Source organism: Nylanderia fulva, unplaced genomic scaffold (assembly GCF_048542155.1).
Source record: "Nylanderia fulva isolate GAGA-0341 unplaced genomic scaffold, ASM4854215v1 Scaffold375, whole genome shotgun sequence".
In the NCBI taxonomy this organism is placed as follows: Eukaryota; Metazoa; Arthropoda; class Insecta; order Hymenoptera; family Formicidae; genus Nylanderia; species Nylanderia fulva.
Window position 1 is genome coordinate 59,821 of NW_028190450.1, and position 10,197 is coordinate 70,017.

At 26.5% G+C, this 10,197-nt stretch overlaps 1 non-coding gene and 1 pseudogene across 1 annotated transcript; both read left to right on the forward strand.

Moving 5' to 3' along the window:
* The first annotated feature begins 307 nt into the window (after positions 1 to 307).
* On the forward strand, positions 308 to 8,387 carry LOC114936591 (uncharacterized; annotated as a pseudogene).
* Positions 8,388 to 9,255: 868 nt separating this feature from the next.
* Positions 9,256 to 9,330, forward strand: TRNAS-GGA (transfer RNA serine (anticodon GGA)). Its single transcript has one exon. It is a non-coding gene; the product is annotated as a tRNA-Ser (tRNA).
* Positions 9,331 to 10,197: the final 867 nt, after the last annotated feature.

Here is a 10,197-nt window from a genome sequence, read left to right on the forward strand (position 1 = left end):
TAATTGATTTATAATTTTTAAGATGCCAAAATTAAAAGAATATTATTAGCGTTATTAGCGCATAGTTTGCTCCAATACTATACTGAACGTATATTACTTTTTAATATTTGCAAAAAATATAGAATTAATAGCTTTTGCGCTTGTTGCCAATATATATATATATATATATATATATATATTGCAAATATTAAATATTTTGCAAATATTAAAAAGTAATATACGTTGAGTATAGTATTGAAGCGAACTATGCGCTAATAACGCTAATAATATTCTTTTAATTTTGGCATCTTAAAAATTATAAATCAATTACAATGCATACTCCACTAATGGTAGATAAGTTGATTGCACTGCGTGAGTTGTGCGACACTGCGGCTAGACATTTTTCATTTGTCTTCACTGCTCTTCTTGGCTCTCATCATTACTGTCTCATTTCTCGTTCATCTTTCATGCAGTACACCACGCTTTGAAAAATCTAGAAATCGACTTGCGACGTTTTAATTTGTCTAAAGTGATTGTGCGTTGTGTGAAAACAACATTTCGTGGAGTAGCAGCAGGCAGTACATATAGTTTTATTAATATTAAAGCGGTAAGTCTCGTATATATGTCTTATATTATTTTATTTACTATTTTATTTATAATTAAGCATAGTTACAATAAACTTTTTCTTCATATGTTTATTTCTTAAACTAATATAACATGCTAGTCCAATAATTTAATTAATATAATCTAGCAGCACAACACATCCGAAAGACATGCAGAAAATATCTTCGGAATATTTTCTGAACGTCTTTTGAATATGTATGCTGTATGAGTAAATTGGTTAATATAAAATGCATAAATCTATTGCTTTTAAAAAGCTGTACTAACTTTTCAATTTTTTTATAAATTCAATTTTTTCAATTTTTATATAAATATAATATTATTTTCAATCCTGTTTCGGTCCAATTTTTCAGTTATTTTATTTTTTTAATTTTAATTTATAGTACTTATATATACAGCACGCTCATTCAAAAGACATCCAGAAGATATCTTCGGGATATCTTCTGAATGTCTTTTGAATATGTATGCTGCATGAATAAATTTGGTTAATATAAAATGCATAAATCTATTGCTTTTAAAAAGCTATACTAACTTTTCAATTTTTATACAAATATAATATTATTTTCAATTTTGTTTAGGTTCAATTTTTAAGTTATTTTATTTAATAAATTTCAATTTAGTATATGTCCACTCAGCATGCTTATTCAAAAGACATTCAGAAGATATCTTCGGGATATCTTTAGGGTACTAAATTAGAAATAATAAATTTAAGAAATAAAATAACTTAAAAATTGGACCTAAACAGAATTGAAAATAATATATATTTGTACAATACAAAAATTGAGAAGTTAGTACAACTTTTTAAAAGCAATAGAATTATGCATTTTATATAAATAAATTTATTCATACAACATGCATATTCAAAAGACGTTTAGAAGATATTCTGAAGATATCTTCTGAACGTCTTTTCAATATGCATGCTGTATGGGCAAATTTGTTAATATAAAATATATAGTTCTATAATATACATTTGCATTACATGTAAGTGATGAATAAAATCTACATATATTGGTTATTTATAGTTTATAAATAGTATAAGTTTAAACATATTCAAACAATTTGCTATATATAAAGTTGTAATTTTCTTTCTAATATTGTTTGTTTCAGCTATCTTATAAAGTATAAAGGTTCTTTATAAATTATTTTATATTTTTGGATATTACGTTCAACTTCGATTCAATCATTCGGATCTATAAATCTTTATTGCACTTTTTATCTATTTAATTTTCTTGTGTCTCTCTGAATATAATTCAAAATGCCTAATAAAAAAAGTCAAAGAGAAAAATTATGTCGGAAAGTTAATGAAAAACTTCATCTGTCATTAGCAACAATTAGTGAAACGGATCAATTAGCAAATAATGAAATATTCTTAGATGAATATTATAATCAGAATTGTAAAAAAATATATAATAGTGTTGATAATGAAATTGTTATTGATAATAATGATTTTAATGATAATAATGATAATAATGATAATAATGATAATGATTTTTTAAATGATGATAACATTTTATTAAATAATCAAAGCAATAATTTGGAACAGAATGATTATTCTTTTCTTAATGATTTACAGCAACGTAATGATACTAATATTTCACCTCCATTATTTGCTAAGCCTAAGGAATCTCTTTCCACAAAATTAGGAAAATGGTCTATTGACAGAAATGTTAGTTTAACTGCATTTAAACAGTTATTAGATATACTACGCGAAGAACCATCATTAATTAATATCTTGCCAGCTGATCCACGTACTATTTTGAAAACACCCCGCAAATCTAATTCTTTAAATAATTCATATCATTATTTTGGTATACGCAAGTCACTAAATTTTTTATCTTTGAAACATAATATAACTGTCGATCAAAATACAGAATTTTTTCTCGCAATTAATATTGACGGGCTGCCTTTAACAAAAAGCACATCAAGTTCCTTTTGGCTAATTTTGGGTACAGTTAAATCAATTAAAAATCTAAAAAATCAAGTATTCATAATAGCTTTACATTATGGAAATGAAAAACCTAAAGCCAATGAATTTTTAAAGGATTTTGTAGAAGAATGTATAAAATTATCAAATGGAATAATGATACAATCTGTTTTATGTAAATTCAAAATTTCAATGTTAATTTGTGATACCCCGGCCAAATCTCACATTTTATCTATTAAAAGTCATTGAGGTTATTTCTCATGTACGAAGTGTGATCAGGAAGGGGATATGGTTAATAACGTTTTATGCTTCGTTGAAACTGAAAATTTAAAAAAAAAAACAGATCATTCATTTAGAAATACCCTTCAAATCGAACACCACACAGGAGAAACACTTTGGCTTCAAATTCCCAATTTTAATATGATTGATAATGTACCTTTTGATTATATGCATAATCTTCTATTGGGTGCAACAAAAAGGTTGTTATGTTGTAAGCGTTATGGATGGATATTTGGCAAGCCTCCTCATAAATTACGTGCTTTAAATATTAATAAAATTAACAATAATCTTCAGGTTTTAAAAAAATATATTCCTTGTGAATTTGCAAGAAAAACTCGGCCAATAAACGAATGTAAAAGATTTAAGGCGACCGAATTTAGACTTTTTCTGTTATATACAGGCCCAATAGTTTTGAAGAAAGTAATACCATTAAAAGAGTATAATAATTTTCTTATGCTAAGTTTAGCTAGCTCAATATTGATAAGTAATCAGTACACAAAATTTGAAAATTATATTTCATATGCCGAAAACCTAATAAAATATTTTATTAAGAATTCAATTAAAATTTATGGACCCGATTTTATTTCACACAACATACATAGTCTATTGCATTTAAGTGATTGTGTACGTTTATTTGGTTCACTTGATGAATTCAGTGCTTTTGCATTTGAAAATCATATGCAAAAGTTGAAAAAGTATATCCGTAGACATTCGCAGCAGCTACAACAAGTTGTGTGTAGAGTTAGTGAGGATAATAATTTTTTGCAACCAATACAATTTGTAAATGATAATTCCATAACATTATTGCAGGAACATTTTAATGGTCCATTAATAAATAATTGCACTTCTCCGCAGTACAGGAAACTTAAAACGATTAATTATTGCTTAAATATTTTAAAAGTAGCTGATCGATTTGTCGAATTGACCGATTCAACTATCGTTGAAATACTAAATTTTGCATCATATCAAAATGAAATATTTTTAATAGGTATCAAGTATATTCCTCACAAAGATTTTTATTCAAAACCATGTTTTTCTTCATTATTTGATATTAAAGTTATTATAAAATATAATACTATATTTCAAATGTGGAGATTTGATAAGATCAAAAGAAAATTACTAGTTTTACCATATAATGATCAATATATTGCATATCCTCTACTGCATTTATAATTGTCTTAAATAATTTTATAATAAATAATAATCGATCACATTTTTCAATAGTTAGTTAAACATAAAATATTTGATAATTTTTAATTTAAATATTTGGAAACTTTATACTAGCTAGAAAAGAAAAATAACATACAAGCTAACGAAAAGTTAATTTTATAAGTTATTTTTCTTATTTAATTAGTATAAAGTCTCAAAATATACTTAATTCAGATTTATTATAATATAATAATCAATTGATCAGTTTTGCATTAAATTTTTTATTTTTTATTAATTTCTTTATTACATATGTATTTTATTTGTTTAAAAAAATATTCCTTTTCTCTAGTCTTTCAATAATTATATTTTAAAAAACTCTCTTGTTAAATTGTGTAAATTTTATAACTAATTTTTTTTCACTGAATTTTATTCGTTGAGATATATTTATTCGTTGATAGATAAAAGTTCAGTTTAGATTGAGATCCGAAATTGATTACTATCAGGTTATCAAGTAATTAAATCTGAATATCTGTAGCCCATAAAAATTTTAAAATAAAAAATTAGCATGTTGAGAATAAAAGTAACGAAAAAGATTTCTGTTCGCGCACGAGCAAACCGTATCGACATGTTCGACGATTTTGTTGAAAAAAAAAAAAAAAAAAAAAAAAAGGTTTTGTTTTGTTTCTTCCTAATATAGGCACAAGTTAAATCCTGTATACGTACGAGCAAATAATACTAAGCACGACCACGTCGCGATCACGATTGACACTCGTGCGAGTCACCTGCTCCGTACTACGAACGGGCCTGATCGGAGTGTGATCGGGCCTCGCGCCACCGAGTGAATTTTCAATATTTTCAGACAATCGGCGAAGCTCGAACAGTGAGGTCGCAGGCGAGTGCGTTCGAGCAACTCAATCCCGATTATACTCTTGATCTTGCTCCGGGTCTTCGATTATATCTGTTTATCTATTGAGTACAAAGTTTATTGTTTAAAATTAAACCGAGTGTGTTAATCAACAAAGAACTATTAACTTCATTCTCGGCCTTGCAAGCCACTGACTTCACTCCTCCTTATCGGCGCGAAAGCGTCGAGTACCAATCGACCTACGCTCTCCTTTTTCTATTCTTGGTCCTTCGAGTTATCACCGTCTTTCCCTGTCGCTGAGAAGCGATAACTCCTCCGTCGACTATCAAGGCCAACACCGATACGGTGTGTCTAAATTATCGTGTGCGACAAAGGGTGCGAACATAAAGTTTTTTCAAAGAAGAGTCAGTTATGATATTTATTTTATTCTTTAAGTGATCTTGATCTATTTGCTAAATCATAGTTTTTCTCAAATGACATATCTCTATTTGTTTATTTCATTGTCTACTAGAGAAGTTTTTAATAATTGAATTTGAGTTTTAGGAATTTTTAAGAATTGATTAATATGTGTATATAGATGACTTGGCTTGTCGTTCGATTCAAAGAGGATGACACTGTTGAGGCAATACCGAAAAAATGGTTTTTGTTAAAAGAATCTGCATGCTATTGGCCACCACAAAATTATGATACTACAGCTATTAAAGCAGCTATAAAAAATGAATATAGTCCTGATTCAAACTGGATGAAATACGGAGCAATTATTTTAGGCACATATGGTAAATATGTTATTGTTTATATTATATAAAATTGTATAACATTTTTATAAAAGAATTATTAATTTATTAATATATGTATAAAGAATTATACACACACACACACACACACACACACACACACACACACTGTTATTAATCATGGAATATCTTCTTTTATTTGTAATTATTATAAACTTATAATAATTACATTGTTATTTTGTACCACACATTTATTTAATATGCAATTCTATAATGTACAACAATATGGTAGTTATATTCTTTGTTATTGGATATATAATAAGTAATGTTTATTTAGGTGATTTAAAACTTGCTAAAAGAAAGGCAATTAAAGCCCAACGTACAGATGATCTTTCATCACATACGGAGATTTTAACGAAAAAGAATAATAAAATACATAAGCGGGGACAAGGCAAAAGTAAAGGACATAAGGATTACTCGGATACTGATAAATCTTATGAATCGATATCTGATGAAGATAGCAACACATACCCTACATTACCACTTTCTGGCAAGAGACACGGTATAAGATAAATACTTTTCTAGTAAGAATTCATTTTATTTTCAAAAACTAATTTTCCTTATATTTAACAGATAATGATCGCTCTCCAATGGAAAGTCAAAATATTACTAATCGTAAGTATTTTTAAAACTTGAACCTTTATGTAAAATATTTATTATTACATTATTAATCAGATCAATATACTGAAGAAAATACGGCTTAGCAATTTATATATTTAAATACTGCTACCGGCTTTAAAGTGGAATAAATTAATATAGAATTTATTTATTAACACTATTATTTAGATTAATTTATATTAATACTATTATTTAATTAATACTATTATTTATTATTGAAAAAATCAATATTGTTTTAAAATATTAATTTTTTAAATGTATATTATAATTGTTATCTAAAACCAAAATATTTAAATATAAATATATTTAGATAACAATTATAATATACATTTAAAAAATTAATATTTTAAAACAATAGTGATTTTTTCAATAATAAATAATAGTATTAATTAAATAATAGTATTAATATAAATTAATCTAAATAATAGTGTTAATAAATAAATTCTATATTAATTTATTCCACTTTATATTTATATTTAAATATTTTGGTTTTAGATAACAATTATAATATACATTTAAAAAATTAATATTTTAAAACAATATTGATTTTTTCAATAATAAATAATAGTATTACTTAAATAATATAATAGTATTAATATAAATTAATCTAAATAATAATGTTAATAAATAAATTCTATATTAATTTATTCCACTTTAAAGCCGGTAGCACATGGGTACATTCAATGCGGAGCGGAAAAGTCGTCAACATATACATATATTCCTATGGTAGATAAGCTACGACAGGCCCAGCGTAGTCCGCTGTAGCATACTATCATAGGAATACATATGTTGAAATTTTTTCTGCTCTGCATTGAATTCACCAACGTATTATCGGCCTTAATATAATAAGTTTGTTGTTATACAACAATTCTGTTAAATAAGCATTATTAATTAAATTGATAATATTTTCTTGTTATTTTAAGATAACTTCAAGCGAACTACAGATAGCGTTCACGTAAATGCTGGTAAATAATTATTTTTATTCTTTATATGTTTTGTATTTTTTAAATATTCCTTTTTGTATAATATTTTAATATCCAATATAACTTAACTTTCAGAATTTTCAGAATTCAGAAAACAACTTCTTAAAGAAGTTCATCTGATTAATCTTAAATTAAATGATCTTATGGATAACGTGAATATACTTGTAAAAAAAGCCCAATATGCTGATGAGCCAGAACTAAATGATGACACTAATACGGCTGTTATGACTTTAATACAATCGTTTCCAGTCGTTACAGAGCAGGAATTAATGTCGATGGAAGAATGGCTATCGAGTTCAGCTGATAACATACATGCACTGGTGTGTACTTAATTATATTATTATATATTATTTAGATTATATTTTACATGATGAAAATTATTTTCTAATAAAGAACTTTTTTATTTTGTGAATTTTATATTTTAGAGTCATTAACTGCGTTTAATTGGAGGCACAGATCTTCCCCATGTAATCAAAGCCATTATGTCGAGAGCAATTTCAAATGAAGTTGGAATGCTATATTCCTGGGAGGGAGCTCGGCAAAAAAAAGCTTTTAAATCGCTAAAGTTCGTCCAAGTGATCATTGGTAAAATATATTATTTTATATACTCTACATCAAAACCATTTTAAGCATATACATATACGCTTGAATCAAGCTTCATCGTAACATAACTGTGTTGCGTAATCAAATAATATTTAAATAGAAAAATTTGAATTTGAATTTAATTTTGTTACATTACTTTGTCGCTTTCATTTTTTTATTCACAATTTTTTTATTTAATATCTGTAATATATATGTATTATATGATGATGTTACGCATTAAAGTTCGCAGATCTGTTCACACCGGTTATGTTGCACAGTTACGTTATGTAATGCTCATATGCGTGCGTAACTTTTATATTTACTAAATGATTTTAGGTGTTGTTCGACTGAACTCCAAGACAAAATCTGCAACAGAATCGGATATCATAGAAGTAATAAAAAATTGGCTAGTTAGAAGTAAAGAACGCAGTAACAAGTTTCAATCAAAAAAGAAAACGGAAAACACTGTGTGTCAAACAGATTCCGTTTGTGAAACAGGCTCTGCTTGTGAAACAGGCTCCGTTTGTGAAACAGGCTCCGTTTCTGAGAAAGACCTTATTCAAGATTAAGATAATTATATGTATAACTTGCCGTTATATATATATATAATTATTTGTTTTACATTTATTACAAATTAAAAGTAAAATTTTAAGGTTTTAAATACTATTAATTTGATTGTTCTGCTACTATATATATTATTTGCATTTATCATTTTTGTTTTTTTTTATTAGTGCACATTTATCAAAATTGCTTTTTGTTTTTATTTTAAAATTGAGTTCTTTTTATTTTAAAACTTCAAAACACAACAACGGTTGAAACAACGGTTTTTAATTGTATAGAATATATTATATATGTATGTATTAGAAATAACTTCATTGGATATCTGTACTATACATACATAATATGACATTTAAAATGTTTTTCGAAAATTATAATAAAAAATAAATGCTAAAAAATTATATTGATATACAAAAATATATGTATACAGTGAATATGTTTATTACATCCACTGTTTATATGTACATACATTTTCGTATATCCATATAATTTCTTTAGCATTTATTTTTTATGATATTCGAAAAACATTTTGTACGTCATATTATGTATATAGTACACGGATATCCAATGTCGAATAAAATTAGCTGGAATCTTGATATAATATATATATATATATATATATATATATATATATATATATCAGAAAGAAATATTTTTATTGGCTCTCAATATTAAAAATATAAATATGATGTTTTTTTTTTTTTAAATCGGCCAACAGAGCCAAAGCACGAAAAATTAATTATTCGAAACTGTATCTCTTGGTTTGAAAAAAACATATTTATATTCTTAATATTGAGAGCCGATAAAAATATTTCTTTCTGATTTTATTCACGCCTTGGCCTAATCACGGCGTTATTTACTAACATCTACTAAAAGGCAAATGAAAAATATAGGATCGAAAGGGTCTGGATAGCTTAGTTGGTAAGAGCAGTCGCCCGGAAAGTGAAAGACGCGGGTTCGATTCCCGCTTCAGCGACTTTTCGGACCTATATTTTTCGCGCCATTTCTCCATATGTAAGTTTCGAGATTAATTTATATATGGAACTTAGTGATCTCAAACCAAAAGATACAGTTCCGAATAATTAATTTTTCGTGCTTTGGCTCTGTTGACCGATTAAAAAAAAACATTATATATATATATATATATATATATATATGTATATATATGTTATATATGTTATATATTATATATATATATTATATATATATTAAAAAACATTATATCGAAAAATGTATTGTAGAAGGAAGTTTAAACCGAAAAATGTATTGTAGCTCTCGGAGACTTTTTTGCAGATCGTTAAAATTTTGAAATTTTTAATACATTTTTCGTTTTTATTCTCCCAATTTTAGAAGGATACAACTTGGAAGGAAAATATTTTTGGATCCATGTTTATATAAAATGTTTTTTATTTTTACCTCTAAAGTATGCTCTTAAAATCTGTGACATAGTTTAGAAAATGTACTTTTTCAGATTTTCTTTCAGAAATCTTGTACTTTTTCATACATGTATTTTATCATGTTCAAGAGCGGCCGATACATTCGCGAATTATGTAAATTTTTTAAGATTATCATTATAAAATATTCGGTGCGGCGAACGGTCGTTTGTTGTTCTTTGCGCTGTATTTTTGTCCTCGTCAACTTTGTTGTTGTGTCAAAGTTATAAGTTAATAGCTAATAGAGCTAAGTGCTTATTGTTTCGTAAATATTCTAAATAAAAATTTGACAACTCGAAAATAATCAGGTAGACCGGCGTAAACATAACGCGCGCGAAGGCAGGACAACGACTTCCCTTTTTTCTGGTCTTTCGATTAGCTGTTCGTGCGTGTTTTTCCCGGGGCAAAACAT